This window comes from Dipodomys merriami, unplaced genomic scaffold (genome assembly GCF_024711535.1).
Source record: "Dipodomys merriami isolate MVZ:Mamm:240054 unplaced genomic scaffold, mDipMer1.0.p SCAF_15, whole genome shotgun sequence".
Classification (NCBI taxonomy): domain Eukaryota; kingdom Metazoa; phylum Chordata; class Mammalia; order Rodentia; family Heteromyidae; genus Dipodomys; species Dipodomys merriami.
Window position 1 is genome coordinate 11,083,595 of NW_027202826.1, and position 20,918 is coordinate 11,104,512.

Below are 20,918 nucleotides of genomic sequence, written 5' to 3' on the forward strand. Positions count from 1 at the left end.
TCTCTCTCTCTCTCTCTCTCTCTCTCTCTCTCTCTCACACACACACACACACACACCACACACACACACACCTGAACAGGTATATCACAGGCACATACACACAAAATAATAGCCCAGAGCAAGTATATCTGGCGCCCTGAGATGCCTAGTGAGGATCTTGTGCAGCTTCTCACTGATGTCTTGTTCAAATGGTGAGGCAAAATTAGCCTAGACATAGGGGCCATATGAAAGGAATGAAAGCCATCAGAAGCTTGTAGACTATGGGTAGCAAAGAAGGTTGTAGATAGCTGCGTCCTGTGCTGTGTGCCTTTGACAAGTCATTTTTCTCCACCTAAGCATCTGTCCCCAATTCTACAGACGTGAATGTGGCTTCCATGTTGGTTTCTCAGGGTCCAAGTCAGAAACAAGCAGGGAGCCATCTTTCCTGGGATCAGCTTCTCAAAGCCCCTTCCAGCCTTCCTGGAGCTGAGAACTGGTGTACTCAGGTGGCTCAGAGAAAGCTCCACAGAATGTTTGGTGCTGTCAGGCCCAAAAGGCTGAATCCTGAGAAGGAGTGTCTCAGCTCCAAGGACTACACATGTGCATCTGTGTGTGCAGGTGAGCGATCAATTACCTTTTATCCATAGTAAGCTTGGGCAAATAATTTAAGTGTGCAGTGGAAGTAGGTTTCTACATAAATTTGTTAAAGATGAACTGAATGTATTTTAAAGTCCCATTTATATTGCTTTTATGGAACAGGTAGTTTAATAAAGTTCCTGTGTGTGAGAGTTGCGTTTTATCTTGGCTTCCTCCCTCTGTAGATTACATCCACAGGATCCTGCAGAGAAGGTGTTTGGTTTCCTGCCCAGACAGAAGTGGAGATTCAGGAAGTGAGGGAGGACTGGGTTATGGCAGTCTTCTCTTCCAAAGGGTCCAGAGCCAAAAATGAGGATGCTGGCCCTGGGTTTTCTTGATATGTTCTTGGTATGTATTGATGGCATGACACATGCATCTAATCGAGGGCCTGGGGATGGGCTTGGGGATATAGGCCCACACTTGACCCACAGGCCAACAATAGAATGTTCATGGGTTTTGTTGTTGTTGTTTGGTTTTGTTTGGTTTTGTCGGTCGTGGGGCTTGAACTCTGGGCCTGAGCACTGTCCTTTAACCCTTTAGCTCAAGGCTAGAGCTCTACCACTTGAACCACTGCACCACTTTGGGTTTTCTGAGTGGTTTACTGGAGATAAGAGCCTCATGGACTTTCCTGCCCAGCTGGCTTTGAAACTCGATCCTCAGATCTCAGCCTCCTGAGAAGCTTGAGCAACCGGCCCCTGGCTGTTCATGGGTTTTTGTTCTGTGTTAAGCCAGCCTCTGTATGATCTCTGTAGGGCTGGCAAGTCTGGATCTACTCCTTCCTGTCCCAATTGCGTTTTGGCTTAGGATACTTATTGTGAAATCACAGCTCACCTTTGGCTGGCTCAGGAATGGGAAGGGAGAGAAGAGGAGAGGGAGAGAGGTGTCACTACATAGGAAATGCAGTGTTAGCCCGCATTTGAAAAGAAAAGTTTGTGTAGAATGCTTCTTTTTTTGTATCTCAGGTTTTATGCCTGAGATCCTAGCTGCTGTATCTGAAAGCAGGTTAGAGGAGTATCCCAGACTCAGACATCAATAGAGGAGACAGCTGGTGACATTCTTGTTTTGAGTTGCTGTACAATCCTTGGACATTTAGAATCTGGTTGTCTGGATTATAAGTACTTTAGGACACTAAATTCCTCATAGCACCTTATTCTTGCTATATCAGGAGTTGCCAACACAGTCCCACCAGTACCACCAAAGTTTATGGCTTTTCCAGAGGTTCTCAATTACTGTTTTCTACTTTGGTTGTCTTTTGCAAGAGATGTGAGTTCTAGCCCTTCCACCAAAGATATGCATCGGATTAAAGGGACCTCTGTGTCCTAATACTTGAATTTCCCCCCCATGTTCTAGCCCTGCTCAAAAAAGAAAAAAATAGATTGGTTTTTAGTGTATGTCCCTAAACACCTCTAAGCAATCAAATATATGAGCCAGATTTGGATAAGAGACATGGCATCTAGTCATTCAGTAAGTGCTTCTTGAAATTACTAGGGCGATAGGGTGAGAGTGCTCAGGCAGCCCAGACAGGATCTGTGGAAGGGCTGAATCACACAACCCAGAGCAACCTCTCTCCCCGAGGGCGTCATCTTCTGCAAACATCTTTCAGTTAAAACATGGCTATGCCTCACTAGACCACCAAAGGAAGGACAGGAGTTGTATTCTTACAGTTGAAGCAAATAGCTTTTCTGTCTTCTGGGCCAGAGCTATGCAATGGAACCATTGGCTTCCTGGTTGGTGAAGACAATGGCACTTCACTGCAGGAAGGGTCATGGCCCCGAACAGTCAGCATTGAGTCTGTTCTTGCAGGACCTTTGGTGAAGGACCTCCAGGAGCTTGGCACCACCCCTCTGCCCACCATTCTGTGGAATGGAGGAGTCTGAGTTTCTCAGTAAGGATGCCTGTAAAATGATTCTTTGAATAGATTTGTATGGGCCACTGGAATCATCTGGGCCTTGCCCCTCCCCTCCTCAGGAGCATCTAAGGTCTGAGTGACATCATTGCAAGGAGATGATATTCCCTAGCTTGTTTGCAGTTGCAGTGGAGGAGCTCAGGATAAACTTTCCCTGAGGAACTGTGGCATGGCTTGTAAGTAGTTTCTCAGGACGACACCTCATTAGGAAGCCAGGTAACTCCTCTGCTCTGGTCTGAGTGTGTATCACCCTCACCAAAAGGAGCACACACCCTCCTCCCAGGAAGGAGGCTGGGTTTGACCCCTAGCCTCCTGAACCATCGAAGAGGAGGCAAGGAGGCCACCTTTGTGACCACATGAGTCCAGGCCAGATGGTAGCTGGCAAGTGGACTGCCTCGGGGAGCGCAGGATGGCTGCTGTAGGTAACGAGCTATCCTGGGAAGCTCCAGGACTTGGAGCATCAGCACCTCAAGGTGCGCCTGTCAAATGGAGTATCCTGTATGTAACAGAATCACCAGGTCTGGGCTCCTGGGCCCAACCCAGACCCACCAACTAATATCTTTGCTGATGAACCCCTAATTCACCTTATTAACAGATTTCTGGTGACTTGATTTACATCATGCTTTGAGAACCTGTGGGCTGGAGAGAGCCACATGGTTGACCGGTATTGGACTCCACTGGGCACAGAAGATCGTGATTATAATCTTAACTACTCAAGAGGCAAAAGTTAGGATCATGGTTTTGAAGTAAGCTTGAGCAAAAAAGCTAGTGAGACCCTCATCTCAACTAATAAGAATTTAGGTGTGGTGGTACATGCTTGTAATCCTAGCAATGCCGGAGGCCCAGGTAGAAGGATTGAGGGTGGATCTGGGCAAAAAGCAAGACCCTAACTGAACAAGCAAGAAAGAGCTGGGGAAGGGCCTCAGAGTGTTTACCTAGCAAGTGTGAAACCCTAAGTTCTAAGTTTAAAAAAGAAAAGAAAAGAAGGAAGGGGGAGGGAGGGAAGAAGGGAGGAAGGAAGGAAGGATGGAGGGAGAGAAGGATTCCTAGGCTCCGAAATGGAGCTGAGTTCTTCCCCAGCCTGGCTCCTCTTGGGACCTGTGTCAAGCCAATGATGCAGAAGCCATGTGCTCTGGGGCAGCACCTGGCTGTGGGGACAGTGGTCCTGTGGGAGCCGAAAGAACTGGTCTACTTTGGATCTTAAAAGAGATACAACTCCAGCCTCATGCTTGGCCACTCTTTGGTGTCTAGAACTTTCCGTGATACTGGGATGCAGCTTCCATAAGGATGGCTCCAGGGGAACAGAGGAAGTGACACATCACTCCAGCTCTGTAACCGCAGCCCTGCGGAAATGTCATAATTTAGCATATTGAAGGAATTGCTGACAAGTGCTGAACAATGCTGCGGTGGTCTCAGTATCACAGTAAGGTTTTTGTCAGCACAGTGACTTTGGAGCCCCGTTCCCTGGTGTCCTGAGTGCTGGAGCAAGCTGGCCTCCTTGCTGTCCCTCACCACATAGAAAGGGGGGTGGGTGCCGCTCTCCACAGTGCTCACACAGCAAGGAGCCTGTGCGCACGCATACATCCACCGCTGGCATTCAAAACGAGAGCAGGGTGCCAGTGTCTCATGCCTGTAATCCTAGCTATTCCGGAGCATGAGATCTGAGAATTGCTAGTTCACAACTAGCCTGGGCAGGAAAGCCTTTGAGCCTTTTATCTCCAATGAACCACCAAAAAGCTGGAAGTGCAGCTTATGGCTCAAATGGTAGAGCACTAGTCTTGAGCAAAACAAGCTCAGGGAACAGTGCCCAGACCCTGAATTTAAGCCCCAGGACTGGCAAAACAAAAAATTTTCATCCTCCACCCCAGTGTGGATGTGGAACCCATTCTTAGAAGGAAGGGCCCACTTCTTTACTACTTCTGTACTATAAATAGCCCCCCTCCCCATCCCCGTCCCCGGGACTCTGCCCACAGAATCTGGACAGTTTTGCTACTTTCAAGAAACTGTTGTGCTGTGTTGGAGCTCAGGAGTGAAGTTTGAGCTGTGATGGCTGAAAATGATGATTCAGTTTAGGAAGCTGCCGGGGCAGTAGGAACAGAGCATCCATTCAGCGGTGGCGCTTGCTCAGCAGCAGTTCTGCTTTCCCAAGGCACCAGTGGTTCCAGCAGCTGATTCATCCCCAGGGGCAAGAGGTGGGCTGCCTGCAGGGCATGCTTCTTCACCCAGGCTTGAGAGAGAGAGAATAGATCTGCCTCCTCATCCCACAGGGCTCCTGCTCCCAAATTCAAGATCTGCTCAACACAATAGAAGGCAGAGTTGCAAGCTAGGCAGTTGGAGAACATGCCCAATTGCTCATAGCCCTTTCCCAAGCCCCAGCTCTTCTCAACCAGTTCATAATGGGTTGAACTCTGGCTAGTGCTCGTCTCCCAAGAAACTCATGGCTTCACAGACAATTACTCACCACCCTCCCACCATCCCAGCCACCGAGCGGGACTCAAAACATCATCTCTACTTGTCAATGGAAGAATTCATTGTGTGAGAGAGAAAGCTTCCAAAAGCAGTACCATTGGCCACCTTTGTGGAGTGTAGTACCAGAGACCCAGATGGTCAGTCCACTTCTAGATACTATCCTCAGCCCTCACATGCACCTGCCAGGAAGGACCTTGATAAGCTGGATCATGACCGAGAGCGATGACCTGGAGAGCTGAGGGTCTGGCCACTATGTTTAAGAATGAGCAGCAAGGCCCATCTTGGTGGCTGAATCTGTCTTATTCTGTGTCCTTCCAAAGCACAAGGGAGACAAATCCACTGGCACGTCCCTCTTCCTGGGTGGAAGGCCTCCATGTCCCTTCTGCTGGAATAGTCTGGCCTCACAAAAGGATTACCCTAGACTCAGTGGCTGACTTTATCAAGTATCACCCACAGGCTACTTTTCCTATGCATAGGTCGCATCCACCTGTGCCTCAATTGTCCTGAGAAGTCTCACGGCTGTCTTTGTCATGATTACCTCTCGGAAAATTTCTTAAGTAGCTACCAGTGCAGGGCCATGGTTACTATGGGTAGAGACTGTTAATTTCACTTGGATCAGTCCATGTGGCAGGATTCTGGGGCATAAAGACAGTTACCTTATGACAGACTCCCTCTCAGTAGTAGTGAAGAAGAGGTTGTGATTCTGGGAAGCTCTGGGTTTTGCAGGGATTCTAAACTGGGAACATAGTGCTCCCCAGAATCCCATCTACCCTGTAGGCCCAGATCAGATACTTCTTCCCCCTCTACCTACTCCCTTCTGGCCCTGAGTTCTGAACATATCTTCCCTCCCTTGATCTGTGGAACTTGTCGAGGCATTGCACAAGTCCCAGTTGAACTGGACTGTGGCCCCTTTGGGGTATGTTAGGTGGGGGGTTCTTTGTGTACAGAGCCCTCTGAGACCCAGCGAGGCTGACACTGAGTACATACTCAGCCTATGTGTGAGTGGAGAGAAAAAGGGAAGATTCTGGATTGTTTTGTACATCAGGTATGATCAACAGCCTACTGTTTAACCCCTGCCCTGTCACTATGGCATCTCTGTTTCTGTCGACTTGTAAAGAAGAAGCATTCAGGGATCTCCTAAAGACTTCATGGAAGGAGGAAAAGGGCTCCCCTAAGAGGAAGTATCTCAAGGACAAAAAAATGACAAAAGCTTAAACAAAGCTTTCCCTGGAGAGGAATGAGAGCCTCACCCGTGTCCTGCAAACTCTCAGCTCCAGCCTTGGCACAGCCCACGGAAGCCTGCCTTTGTCTGTCTTGGACATTCCTAGGCTGCAGCTGGACACTGATTGCTGAAGATGCAGTCTCTAACCTGCACCCGTGATCTGCAAGAGCCGGGGACATTCCAGAGGACGCTGCCCTCCTCCAACCCTATGTTCCTGCCACTTGGCCATGTAGTAGCTATGTGACTTTGATGAATGGCTGACTATCTCTGTTTGGGAACAAGAGCTGTGTGTATCTTCAGAACCCTGGAGAGGATTGCACATGTGTTGAAACAGTATTAAGTGTTTGCCATTAACACTGGGTCAAAGCCTAGACATGGCAACTGCTCTATTGAGCAAGACCCCTCCACCCCCACTCCACGGGGCTCAGCAAGGTGAGCCAGCTCCACCTGCAAGGGAAGGAGAAGGCTTGAGAGGTCCAGGTGTATTAGACCAAGAGGCCAGCAGGTTCCACAGCTGTCTGATGACTCAGTATAGTCAGTCCTCACCTCACGGCCATCTCTATCTGATTGGTAACCTTGGGCAGGTCACTAACCAGAGCTATACCCTATTTCTGCTTCTTCCTCTAACAGAATATTCACATGACACTTGGCAGTACATAATAGCTGGGCAGTGTCTAATTTATTGGATCTATAAAATGTATTTGCATCTAAAGCCCATGATCTCATTCTCCAGGCCAAAGTCTTCAGGGGATCCCTTCCCACCCCGGACTCCTGTCCTTCCCTCCTGGAGAGCTTGCCCCACACGTACTTACACACTTACACGAGGAAAGAAGGTGTGGTTAGCATAGCAGCAGCAGGCTTTGTGTTGGTTCAGGAAAGGCCAAGGGAATGAACTGTGCCAGAAGCTCACTCTCACGGTCAACAAAGTGAGTTAGGAGGCCTGTCTCTGGGTCCCAACATACCTCTCCACCTGCTTCCCTGTGCCACCTGCTCTGGTATGCTGTCCACCCACACTCCTGCCACCCCACAGCAAGAGAGGCAAGAAGGAACACAGGATGGTGGGGCACAGGATGGCGGGGGGGTGGTGGTGGAAGGGGAGGCCATCCAGGACCATGGGCAAGGGGAAGCCACAGGAAGCTGGAAGAAAGAGCAGAGATCTAGCATCCAGGAGACTTCCCTGTTTTGTTCTAGATGGGCCTAGGCCAGTTCAACATGTTTCTAAACATCTAGGTTCTCATTCCTAGGAAGGTGGGGCTCTATGACCTCCAAGTCCACGAGGGTGAGTTCTTTGATGTGAATGATGTAATCCTTAATAAGCATGCAAGATACAGTGGGCCCTCCCCCTCTGCTGGGCATACTCAGTCTTACCCCGCTAGCCTCCATCTGCGACCTGGATGGAAGAGGCTTAAACAGAGCTCCCAGCACTGGGCTTTGCAAAGGCCCCCTTGGGCCCTGATGGGAGAGAACATGCACTTTGGAACCAGACAGATCTGGTTCAAATCTCAGCTCTGCTATTTATTAACTACATCACCATGGGAATCTCTTTCTCAGGTGTAACATCAGAAAAGCCACGCCTGCCTTTCAAGTTAGTTATCCAAACAGAAAACATGTCCTGGTGCACAGGACAAATGATCATGCTCAGTAAATGTTCTGTGACTAATTCCCATATATTTTGATGGACCATTGGCTGGGCGCTGTTCTCCAATGGAAACCCATGTGATAGAAGTGGGAAGTCAAAACAGGGTTTTTAAAATCTGGCTGGTGGGCTGGGAAGGTGGCTCAGTGGTAGAGTGCTTGCCTTGCATGCATGAGGCCCTGGGTTCAATTCTTCAGCACCACATAAGCAGAAAAAGCCGGGAGTGGTGCTGTGGCTCAAGTGGTAGAGGGCTAACCTTGAGCTGAAGAGCTGAGGGACAGTGCCCAGGCCCAGAGTTCAGGCCTGCAACCGACAAAAATAAATAAATAAAATAAAATCTGGCTGGTCATTGCCTATCTCACTAAGAGCACAATGGGCCAGGGAGACCCTTTCAGAAAGGCTTTAATCCTAAGAGATAGCATATTGATGGGGTTTGGTCTTCCTTCCTTTCTTCCTGACCTCATATTAACTTAGCTCAAGACAGTGTTACACCTTGATCTTCCTGCCTCACTTTTTGAGTAGCAAGGTCTATAGGCATGCACAACCATGCTCAGCCTTAGAAACTTATTTTTAGAGCTGTTTTATTGGATGTTTCTCTGACACCGTTTTCCTACTTCTTTTGCAGAAAATTGGTTCTCATAAGCCCTGACCCACTGCCCACATTAATGCCCTGTGCAGTTTTGCTGTCAGCAGTTTTACAGATCTGCTGACATCAGCATGTTATGTCCACATAGGGTGCAGAGGTTCTGGGCCTGTCATGATCAGAACAAATACTGAATAGGCACTATTCATCATTGCCCACCATGGTGACATCATTTCCTCCAGCTAGGATTCACTCCCCTTAAAGTCCTGGCCAGCTGAGTTCTGCTCTCACCTGCCCAAAGTCGGTGAGCTCATCTGAGCTCTGAGGTGGGGTCCTGAGAAGACAAAGGCACTCCACAACACCGGGAAAGCAGGCCCTGAGGCCTTCACCTAAAACCACCCAGGCAAGGCCAGCTTAACGGCAATGTTGGTCTGAGTGGTCTCGAAAGGGAACCGGATGGACAGAGACCCCCTGTGTAGCCCAAGAAAAGAATAGACCCATCCTAGAGCAGCCACCCTGATCCTCCTGCTTGTTCTGCTCACTCTGCTGAAGAGAAATTTCTTTCCTCTCCACCCATTCACTAAACTGGCCTTTCAGGCTCAGCCGTGCTAGGGGTTGGGTTGACTCTGTTCTGCTCCTCCCGCTCCCCTCCCCCTCAGCCTGGTTTGTTTGTTTCTTTTGAATCTCTCTTTTGTCACCAGCTCTCACGTCTCTTCCCAGGTGGTCGAGTTGCTTTCAAACCCCTGCAGCTTCCTCCTCCCCTGCCCACCCCCACCCCCTGCAGTAGCTAGAGCCAGTGTTGGGGGTTCCACTGAAATCTGTGGCTCACACAGCTCCATCCAACCTGGAACCCCAGGCTACAGCAGGTTTCTATTCAGAAATGGTGCCAACAATGATTGGCCTCTAGTGTCACTTGGATGCTGGTCACGCTTACTTCCCTCTTGCAGGCCTTATCTTCCTGAAGGAAGCCCAAGTGTGCCAATGCCCTTGGGGGAACGGGTTCAGCCCAGCTTGCTTTGAGTAACCTGTCCCTGTGGGTCTCTGCTTAGGCAGACAGTAACGACTCTGGAAAGCTTATGGCTTTAAAAAAAGCTAGACTCCAGTTGGTTTCTTCAAGGAGCTCAACCTGTGACGTGGCTGACTTCATATCCTCTTCCTCCCTTTGGATGCCTCTCACTCCCAGGTTACCCCTGAGGAGTCTCAGAGGGGTGCAAACTCCCAGCCAAACTCCCCAGGGCAGCTCAAAATTTGCCAAGCAACTTTCGCCTCTCCTGGTAGAGCACTGTCAGCTGTCAGGAGAGGCCCTCAGCATTTAGATACTAGCAGGGCTGGGCTCTCCAAAGAGTGCAGGCCTGGGAATGCAGGTTGTGAGAAGGAAGTGGCTGGCTGCGGCTGGAGGGGCAATCTGTGTCCATGGAACCCGGGGAGCTATGTGGCTCCTTGGTCAATGAAACCTTTGACCTCACTCCTCAGGGGCCCAACTAAATATTTAAAGCATAGAGCTTTAACTAGAGTCTCCTGGAATTTAACCATTATTCTATGGCTTCAGCCAGACCTTTGAGTTCCTAGGTCTACCTACAGCCCTGGTAGAACAGGAAGAAAGAATAAAATCTCAAGGGGAATTTAATTTTCAAAAATTATAGTAATTTTTATTTTAGTGTGTTGATTGGAGACAAAATTCTCATGGACTTGACTAGCTTTGAACCGTGATCCTCAGCTCTCAGCCTCCTGAATAGCTGGGTGCACAGTCATGAGCCATCAGCACCTAGCTTGGCCCATAGTTTTTAATTGCAAACATGTAGGCTATTAAAAAGTTTGTGCTATACAAGAGTTGAGTCACCTTCCTTGCATATCACACCCCGATCCAATCTACTCTATTGGGTGCCCATATCGATGCTGCTCAATGGGCTGGGTGTCTCTGTACCTCAGTATAAGTCACATGTGAACCATTTTTCCACAGTGGGATCGTCTCCCCATGTCACCCCATCTCTGCCTATGGTGTCTCCAGGTGGCCTTAACGCTATTCCAGAGTGCTTGTAGCGAAACCCAACTCTCCACCAGGTAAGTAACCCAACAGTCTTCCTGCTAGAGGTGGGTGAGGTAAACCTGTGTGTGTGCTGAAGGCAGGATGGCAGAGAGTGAGTCACAGCACTGCTCTCCTTATTTGTCTATTTTGAGAGGAGCCTGGTTCATTTAAATAAGATCCAGCAGGAGTGGTGAGCCTGGGGCTTGGCAGAGCCGTCATGGAACTGTCATTGGACAGGCCCCATCAGTCGCCCAACAACAGATCTCCATTGAGGTCCCACTGTGTGGGCCACACCGTTCAGTCACAGGGCTGTAGCGAGGATGAGAAACACCATCCCAAGTCGCTCACGTGCTGGTGGCTGTGTGGGTGGAAGAAATAGAAAATACTCACGTAAGTATGTAAGCACTTTCGTGCACTTTGATGTCTCTGCTCTATAGAAAACAATCAGGAGAGTTGACAATGCCTTGTTAGGGCATCTGAGAAGGAGCAGACTTGGGGGCCAGCGCTGGTCCTGTCAAGAACTAACTGGGTGACATAGAGCAACACATCCCACTACCTAGATTTCTTTCCTCCCTTTGCACAATGGGGATATTGAGCCAGAGCTCCTTCTGTAGTCCCAGCCTCTGGGAAGGAAAGAAAATCACTATTAAAGTCGTTCATCCACTAATGGCGGGAGGTGCAGGGAACCCAGCATGACACAACACTACCCAGGGCTTTGGGCCCTCCTCCTTTGCCAGGGAAGAGGGTAGGTGACTCCAGAACTGAGCGCATGGGGCCATGAACCACAGGAACGGGGCAGCGCTTAGAGGCCAAGAAGGAAGGTGTTGAGGCTTTGCAGGCCCTTGGGAACCAGAGTCCCCAGTCGCTCCTGCCAGCTGAAGAAGAGCCCAGGCCACTCACATCCCAGCTCCGCCACGTTAATCCCCTGGCAGGGTGCCACCACAAGCAGGGCCAGCCGATCTGGTTTGCTGAATGCTCTCAGGACCTGCCCAAAAGGAGACCTGAGTTCAGCCACTACCAAGAAAATCCTGCTTTGCAGAGAGGCCAGGTTCACCCTGGAGGAGGGAGGAGGGAGTGGAGAGTCCCCACCTTTCCCTCCTGCACCAGGCCGTGACTCACACGATTCTTTTTCTGGTTATAATTCATCGGTCACCTGTCACTTGGGAAATGGCACAGCGCCCAGAGGTCTGTGACTGTAGGTTTTTGGGGTGTGAAGTTCAATCGGTGCTGTATTTCTCCACCTCAGCCTGACAGGAGTGACACCCAGCTGGGGAGATGGTGCCTGCCCAGCTTTCACTTTAGAGGGGAAAGGAGGCCACCCTGCAAACCGTGGTTCCTGTCTGATTCATGCTCATTCATAATGCAGCAGGTGCGGAGGAAGGGCGAGTAATCTATTAGTGCAAGCAAGCCAATCAAACGCTCTCACAGCTCAGGCTCCTGTGACACGAGCACTTGCGCTATGTGACCTGTGCCTTCTCATGGAGCTCCGGTAGCAAAGCAACAGAGGCCTCTGCCCATTTCAGGGTTTTGATAAAGGTTCACTGAAGTAATACGAGGTTCAGTAATAAGTCACACTATGATTGAGTACTAGTCACATGCCAGGCACTGTGCCTAGCCCAAGGAATCACATAGCAAAGAAGCCACTAGTATGGACAGCTCTGGAGAACACACTGGCCTGGGAAGGCCCCTCGGGCACTTGCTTCCTGGCACAGAGTTCAGTCAATGCGAGTGAAAGTCCTGAGGGCAAAGGTGACCAAGGAGTCTAATGGGAAAAAAGAGCTGTCCAACAGTAGCCAACAGTGAGAATGGCGACTGCAGGCCAGCAAGAGGCCGCCACCTTTTTCTCCTGCCGGCATAAGGAAATACTTTTTTGCAGTAATAGAAAGGAGCACTTATGCTGAGTGTGGGTGGCTCACCCCTGTAATCCTAGCTACTCAGGAGGCTGAGATCTGAGGATCACGGTTTGAAGCCAGCATGGGTAGGAAAGTCTGTGAGACTCTTATCTGCAATTAACCACCAGAAAACCAGAAGTGGAGCTGTGGCTCAAAGTAGTAGACATTAGCCCTGAGTTAAAAAAAAGCTCAGAGACAGCATCCAGGCCCTAAGGTTAAGCCCCACAATTGACAAAAGAAAAAAAGAAAGAAAGAAACACAGAAAGAAGTGATTACACTAAAAGAATTTAAGCAATATGAAGGAAACACTTCCTCAGACTTACAGATGGATATGTTCATTTTGTAGCTAAAAGAGGTTCATAGACATTCTTGGGAATTTTTTGCCTAAGGTCCTGAACCATCTGGCAATGCCCAAGCTTTTGCTGGTGACAAATGTGTTCTGAGTGTCCTTAAAAAATAGATGTCAGTCAAGCTTAGCTAGATAGATGAAATGTCTCTAGATGAAGGGGACTGAGCCTTCACTCAGACTTTTGTTCCTTCATTTGTTTTAGTGCAAGTGACTTGGATCTCTGAGGCAAGGGCTTCTCCACTGAGCCTTAGCTTGACTCACTGGAATTTCTTCCTTTTGGGGGGAAGGAAACTGGGGGGGGGGGAGGTCAGTTGTAGGGCTTGAAATCTGGTCCTGAGCACTGTCCCTGAGCTCTTCAGTGCAAGGCAAGCACTTTACCATTTGAGTCACTGCGCAACTTCCAGTTTTCTTGTGGTTAATTGGAGAAAGAGTCTCACAGACTTTCCTGCCTGGGCTGGCTTTGAACCATGATCCTCAGATCTCAGCCTGCTGGGTAGCTAGGATTACAGGCCTGAGCCACCAGTGCCCCATCTTTGTGTGTGTGTGTGTGTGTGTGCTGGGTCTAGGTGCTGTCCCTGAGCTTCAAGGCTAGCACCCTACCACATGAGCCACAGCTCTATTTCTGCTCTTTTTGTAGCTAATTGGAGGTAAGAGTCTCAAGTACTTTCCTTCCCAGAGTGGTTTCAAATCCCAATCCTCAGATCTCTGCCTCCTGAGTAGCTAGGATTACAGGCCCCAGCCACCAGCATCTGGCTTCACTGGAGTTTCTTATGGGCCTTGGGGCTTGGTTTTGTTTTCAAGAGAGATGGACCATTTCAAGCTGCGTCTGAGAAAAGCTCAGGTTTCGTAGCATCGTGTTTCTGAGAGTATTACCAGCAGAGGTCTTGGACATCTGCCTCCCCATCACAGCAGCCCCTGGGAGCAGTATAGAAAACAAAGAGGAATTTTGGCCCCAAGAGCATGTCCTTGAGAGATTTTGAAATCTAGACGTTTAAGTGTGCTGTTGATGCTGTCCATGAGACACTTATCTCCAATTAACCAGCAAAAGCCAGAAGTGGACAGGTAGCTCAAGTGGTAGGGTGCTAACCTTGAGCAAAAAAGCTAAGTGAGAGCCTGAAGCCCTGAGTTCAAGTCCTAGTACTGGCACACACCCAAAAAAAGACAGGAGACTGGGCTGGGGTTGTAGCTCAGTGGTAGAGCACTTGCCTAGCCTAGGTGAAGCCCTAGATTTGACCCCCTCAAGACAGAAATAAATACATAATTGAACAGCAAACCTGATTTTCTGGCCTTTGGAGCCAGCAAGGCTCAGATGTGCAGAGATCTGAGGAGACTTCAGAGCTGGGGGTGAAAGCTGGGCTTCTCTTCTTTGCATACTGATTCTCCCTGCTTTCATTCAAATCTGCTCCTTGGAGGTAAAAGTCTTTGGTTGGTTGTCTCTGAAGGAAAAAGTAGAATTTCTTGAGTCCCCCCTCCACCCCCCACCAAGAAGCAGATTTAGGGGACCCCTCATAGCTTCCTGCAAACTACATTTTTTAGGTCTGTGGGAGCCAGGAGTGCCACAGTTTGGGCTGAATCACACAGGCTCTGAGTGCCCTGCTTTTCTAATCTGGACCCCATATTGTGTGCAGGCTGTGGGGCAGAGTTTACCTGGGGAGCCTCTGGCCACTTGCCTCTGTTCCATGCTGATTCCCTTTCTCTCTCTCTCTCTCTCTCTCTCTCTCTCTCTCTCTCTCTCTCTCTCTCTCTCTCTCTCTCTCTCTCTCTCTCTCTCTCTCTCTCTCTCTCTCTCTCCCCCTCTCTCTCTCTCTCCCTCTCTTCTTCCCCCGCCCATGCTTCTAGTTCTTTCTCTTTCCCCTTCCCATGTGCCCACACCACATGTGCCTTGATCCATCAAGGCCTTGGCAGGAAATACTGGTTAGTTGAAGTATTCCAGAATGTTCTCCTCCAAGATGTGCATGTCTGTATGTCTCTTGAATTGCAAATGTAATCATCTCTCTTTGACATTTGTCTTCCAGATCAAGGCCCCCTTCCCTGACTGGTCTGTTCTATCTCTGGGCTTATCCAAATGCCACCCGTCTGGTCCCCTTCAATGTGATTCTTTGTGCCAATAATATCACAAATCAGCCTCTCCACTGTGACGCTAGAGCAAGCCTCTGGTTAAGACCATGGACAAGTCAGAGTCGGTGATTTGTTGAGGCCCAGCTGGCCATACTGTTTTAATAAAAAGCCCTCTATTCCCCTGTTCCTTGGAGTCATCAGAAGAGAGAGCTCCAACAGGCCATTCTTCCCCGAGGAAATCTGACTCATTTCCCTAGCAGGCATGGGGCAGAAGAGGGAAGGCTACACGGAGATATTTAGGCTCAGACTTGCCTAGGCCTGCTCAGAGACTTCCGTGTACCCCAAAAGTTCATACCTCAGACACATGACAAACTCCCCCTGTCACAGAGCTCCCCTTGTAGGGAGGGGACCACTATGTTGCCTGGACTGGTCCCAAACTCCTAGTTCTTTTTGGTTGTTGTTTCTGTGAGTTGTAAGGCTTGAACTCAGGGCCTGGGCACTATTCCTGAGTTCTTTCACTCAGGGCTAGTGCAGTATCACGTTGAGCCTCAACTTCATTTCCAGTTTTCTGATGGTTAATCAAAGATAAGAGACTCATAGATTTTTCTGTCCTAACTGGCTTTGAACTATAATCCTCAGATCTCAACCTTCTGAGTAGAGAGATTACAAGCGTGAGCTACCAGTGCCCGGCTCCAAACTCATAGTTTTAAGTGATCCCTTATCTCAGCAACCTGAGTATTTAGGACTCTAGGTGAACACCAATGTACATGACTATTTATGTATTACTTAATTTAGGTATGGAATCCAGGGCCTCACAAATGTTTGGCAAGTGCTTTGTCACTGAGTTACATCCTCTACCCTGTGTTTTGGCTGTTTTAACTATGTGATTCATGGTTCTTCATTATGCAGCACTAGGAACTTCTCAGAGCTTTTGAAATTTGTGTGGGATGATCGCTGAAGCTGATCCTGGGAGCCTTTTCCCCACTGAGCACCGGCAGATTTAGAATGTAGAGGAATGTTCCAGGCCAACTTTGTCCTAGGTGTGTCAGACCTGTCTGTTAAAAAGGGAAGATGCAGTTTCAAAGCTACAGCCTGGGCTGGGGATGCAGCTCAGTGGTAGAGTGCTTATCCCACGTGGGTAAAGTCCTCCATTCCAAGCACCCTGCTCCCCTAAAACTGAATTATAGCTTGACATGTCTATTATGGGTCCCCAGAGTCAAATCACTTCACTGCTGTGTGCCTCAGTTTCCACATCTGCACTGGCAGAGAAAAGAGCAAGTAGCTTCTACAGAGCCTGCCTGCTACCTCACAGGAATCCTGCCACCTCTATTGGTGCCTGAGAAATGGCACCAGAGTGAGAGTATGTTGGGGGGCGGGGGCAGGGGTGTCTCTCCTTACTTCTAACCTGGAGCCCAGGATGCCTATCTGGTCTGAATGCAGCCACAATAGCGTGAGCCAGGCCCCTTTTTCTTTGAGACAGCCTGAGACAAGAGCTCCCAGAAAATAGACCCCCGCAGCTCTGAACTCACGGGGCAGGCCCTGTCCTGTCCCTCAGAGCGCTCCCACCCAGTGCTCTCCAGGATTATACTGTCCAGGGTTTCCAGGCGGTAGCCTCCACCAGCCAGACCTCATGGAAGGGGCTAGGCTGTCAGCTCGGAAAATGGTAGCTGTGAGCTGAAAATAAAACCCACTGATTAGGGAGTGTCCTTCCTGAGTCCCACCTCAGGATGGACCTGACAGATTAGAGGGAGGAGGAGGACATGAGGGTCAGGGGTGAAGAATACTGATTGTCCTGCTGCAGAGACCCCGCCTCCAAAAGCACCGGGCTGTCCCTGTTCCAGAGTTGGCTTCACAGTACTGCTAGTGACTCACACCCAGTGGGGGGAGAGAAAGTGGGGGGAGGTGGTCTGGCAGGTCCTGGGCACTGGGTGAGATCAGATGACCATGTCCCCCTCCCCTGCACCCCTTGATCTTTGGAAGTTCCCTGGCAGCACAGGAAGAAGCAGCTGCTCTGCGTGGCCAGCAGGCGGGTGCGAGTGAGGAGCCTGGGCAGCGAAGGTTTCCTCTCTTTTGCTGAGGGCTGTGGGAAAGAGAAGGTTCTTCACAAGAGGCCTGCATATCAGAGCAGAGATTCCAGTGATGAAAGAGCTGAGACTGGACGTGGGGGCCCAGAGACGGTCTAGGTTCCTCACTGGGAAATGGGAGGAGGCCGCACGTGGTCCCTTTGAAGCCTAAGAGCCTGGTGGGTGTTGACCACCATGCTTGCTCTTTGTACTTGTAGGATGGTGAGAAACAGCCATGCTGATCTGGCATTGGAGAGGGGAGACCTTCAGGGGCGGTGACCCCTCGCCTGCCTGCTTCTAAAAGGTCGAGTTCTGAGTGGTTATAAAGCCACTGTGGTTTCTTTGTAAAATGTTTGCCTGGCTTTGTAGAGAACTTAACATTGCTGTAGATTGCCAGCTTGTGGTGCTGTTGCAGGGGGAAGGGGAGGGAACTTTTGAGGCAGGGCCTAGCAGAAGGAGGTTAGGTCTTTGGTGAGTATAGGCTCTGAGGGGAAATTGGGATACCAGCGTCTTCCTCTCTCTGCTTCTCTTTATTCCCAGGTGTTATGAGGTTCGCAGCTTTGCTCCCACTATAATGTGCTACCTCCCCAGAGGCCCACAAGTGACAGGCCAACAAATAGTTGACTGAAACCTTCCCAATATAAGTGGCCCAATATAAACCTGTCATCTTTCTAGACTGTGTAGCTCAGGTGTTTTGTTATAGCACGAGGGGGGAAAACTAATGCATATACTCACCCTAGCATACCTACTTCCAGGTAGGATTTCATTGTCTTTGGAAAAAAAGGGAAGCATATTGGATGGTTAATCATACTTGTCAACTTGATTGGATTGCAAAACAGATTAGTAATGCATGCTTATGGGTGTGTCTTGAGAGGTATTCAAGAATGATTACATCAAGAGAGCTCTGACCTAATCGATGGTTTAATCCATTCTTGGGCTCGAGATTTGAATAGACTACTGGGTGGTGGTAGAAACCATGGGAAGATGATGGGAAGAGGGGCATGGTAGCCAGAAACAGTCAGGGGAGGGCCGTGTCTTTGAAGAGCAGTTCTGGCTCCGACCCCTTCTTGATACTGCTCTGCTCTGATCTATTAGTCACAGCCTCTTCTTCAACACAGTGCTGCCACTATGACGCTCAGTCTTGCCTTAGGTCCCGAAGAAAAGAAGCTGAGAGACTCCAGACTGAGCCCTCTGAAACTCGGAGCCAGAATGAAATCTTGCCCCCTTTACGTTGGTTTTGTCAGGCATTTTCTCACAAAGGCACAAAACTCACTAAGTGCTTATGTCCTCAAAAGGACTTCCCTGGAAATCTTCATAGTAGTTCTATCTATAAGAGCCAAAAGAACTGGACACAACTCAAAATCTCTGTTGGCTGGAAACTGGATAAACAAACTGGGGGAAAATGCACAACATGGATGAATGTCCCCAACCTTGAGCAAAGGTGGACATAAGCGAGAACTTACCCTAAGATCCTGTTTGTGTGAAGTTCAAGAACAGGTGAAACCATTCAGCACGATAGAAATCAGGGTGGCAATTCCCTCTGTGGGTGGGGCTTGGTTGTTAATGGGATGATGGATTCCTCCATATTTTGTTTGGGCAAATATTGTAACAGACTACTTTCCCCTCCAATATGGCATCAGTTAAGAATGGCATTTTTCGAGGCTTATGTATTGGGAAGCGATTCAGATTCTACTTACCCCCCAGAGAAGAGGATGCCGAGCCTTGTGTCATGGACGTTAGTGCATCTCTCTGCCTCAGTTTCTGTATCTGTTCAGCCCATTGAGTCACTGTGAAATTTTTCCTTGATAAAGAAAAGATGGTTGAAAAGTTAGACAAGGTTAGCTGTGGTTCCTTCCATGTGCTGATTTCAGCCTTATCTTCCAATGGACCTTAGTCATGGCCACTGTTTGCATTTTTGGGAGAGGAGATAGCTCTGCCTTTCTCTTTCTTCTCTTCCAGGAAAGGTCCCAGCATTCTCTCATTTGCTTCAAAAGAGTCAAATGAGTCACAGAGGGCTCAGGAGGGTTTCCTCCGTGTGAGGCTCCTTCAAAACAAACAAACAAACAAAGGCAAACTGACAGAGATGAGAAATAGGCAATAATTACAGAAACATTTACCTGCTTCAGATTATTCAGTTCTCAGAAGAACCCTGTGTAGCTGCAGAATACATTTTAACCTATTTGTGGATGAGTGAATTGTCCAGCCCAAGTGTCAGAAGTTGGATTTGAACTCAGCTTGTCTGGCTCTTCAGCACCCCTACCCACCCAGGAAGGCAACAACAGCTTTGGAAGTGGTTCATAAAAAGGGGCCCATATGCATGAAAACAAAAGGTCATCGAGTCCCTGCTCTGCTTTGCTAGATTCCAGGTGGCCTTCCCTGGGCAGGCTTGCCTTGAAGAAGGAGAAGCTGCCAGCCGATCCAATTCACCTTGGCCTGGTGTGCTGACCCAGCTTCTCACTGGGGATGTACCCAGCTCTGGCAGTCAGCAGAACGCTTTGCTCTTTTAGCCATGTTCCACAGCAGATCCTTCTGGTAACAGCCAACATGTTCTAGAAGATGCATTATTTCCCATGGCACTGTCTGGAGGAAGGAGCTGAGAGGGTAATGGAAGAAGCTTGATCTGTGTCAGCCCTGTGGCCAACCAGGTTCATTTGCTCTTTCCAACTTGTTCCTAGGCACAAAATGCAAGGAGTCTTGCTGGGAGAGTGGCTCAGCAGTAGAGCACTTACTAATAAACACAAGGCCCTGAGAAAGGAAAAAAAGAAAAACATCTAATGGGCCAGTAACTCCCATTGCTACTGGAAATTTAGGGCCTTTGAATTGGGAAGAATTCAGGCAAGACACAGTAAAGATGATAGGAAAGTTTAGGCCAAGATCATGCATGCCACACTTCAGCCATCTTGGGTCATCTTGGGGGTTACAGAGGGAGAATTGAGGACAGGGTATAAGAAGATATACATAGTTAAAACAGACAAGGGTCCTAGGCTGGTTCAGGGGTGGTGGTTAGAAGTCTGATAGTCCATTGTCTAGGAATTGATCAGGGGGCCTTTGTTAAAAGAAGTAACACCTGGCAGGTGCTCAGTGGTCTTTCTAGATTCTATGATAGTTACAGGCACCTGGCTCTGGAGCATGGAGTCCCTTCCCACCGATGAGATGTCACAGAACCAAGGATGGGAAAACTTTATTGAATTAACATTTGGCCTCTAGGCCATGGTTTTACTGGCTTAGGTCTGTAAGTTAAACATCTTTTGTTTTAAAGCTATTTGTTGACCCACCTAAGGCTGGAATGAAGCTTATCATTAATCCATAGGTCACTTTCTGTCACTTAATGGCATTTTATGACCTCTGTGGCCACACAGGCTGGTATTCCATTCGGCCTCAATTTAGGAGGTTTGTGGTAGTTTTAATTGCCAACTTGAGGACTGATGTCTGATAAAAGATCAGAAGCTTGAGATGATGATTTGTTCAGAAAACAGATACACCCTGAGGGGAAAATGTGACACCCTATCTGAAAAACAAAGAAGGTAAAAAGGGCTGGAGGACCCGATCTGCACAGCATCTTTACAATAAAACTTTAAATTAAAAAAGGAGGGACAAGCTGGAGGTATAGCTCAGAGCTAGAGAACCTGTCTAACAAGCGTAAGTCCCTAACTCAAAAAACTAGCACCAACCACCAAAAGCAAAAAAAAAAAAAAAAAAAGCAAAACCAATTTGTGAAACCCTTGCTAGTAGCTCTCAGGAGGCTGAGATCTGAGAGGCACAGTTCAAAGCACCCCAGGGAGCAAAGTGGATTGTGACTCTTGTCTCCAATTAACCAACAAAAAGCCAGAAGTGGACCTGTGGCTCAAGTGGTAGAGGGCCAGCCTTGAATTAAAAAGCTAAGAGATGGCACTCAGGCCCTGAGTTCAAGTCCCGGTTCTCTCCTTTCCCCCAAAGCACAAAATTGTGAGAAGCATTCACGGCCTCTAGGTCATGAAAAAAATAGGTAGAAGGAAGACAGGATTTGACCCTGGGGCTATAGTCGGACAGCCTATGGGCTAGATGTTCAGGTCTGTCAAGATTCCCCATTTCTTGGCACAGTGTTTATATGACATGGAAG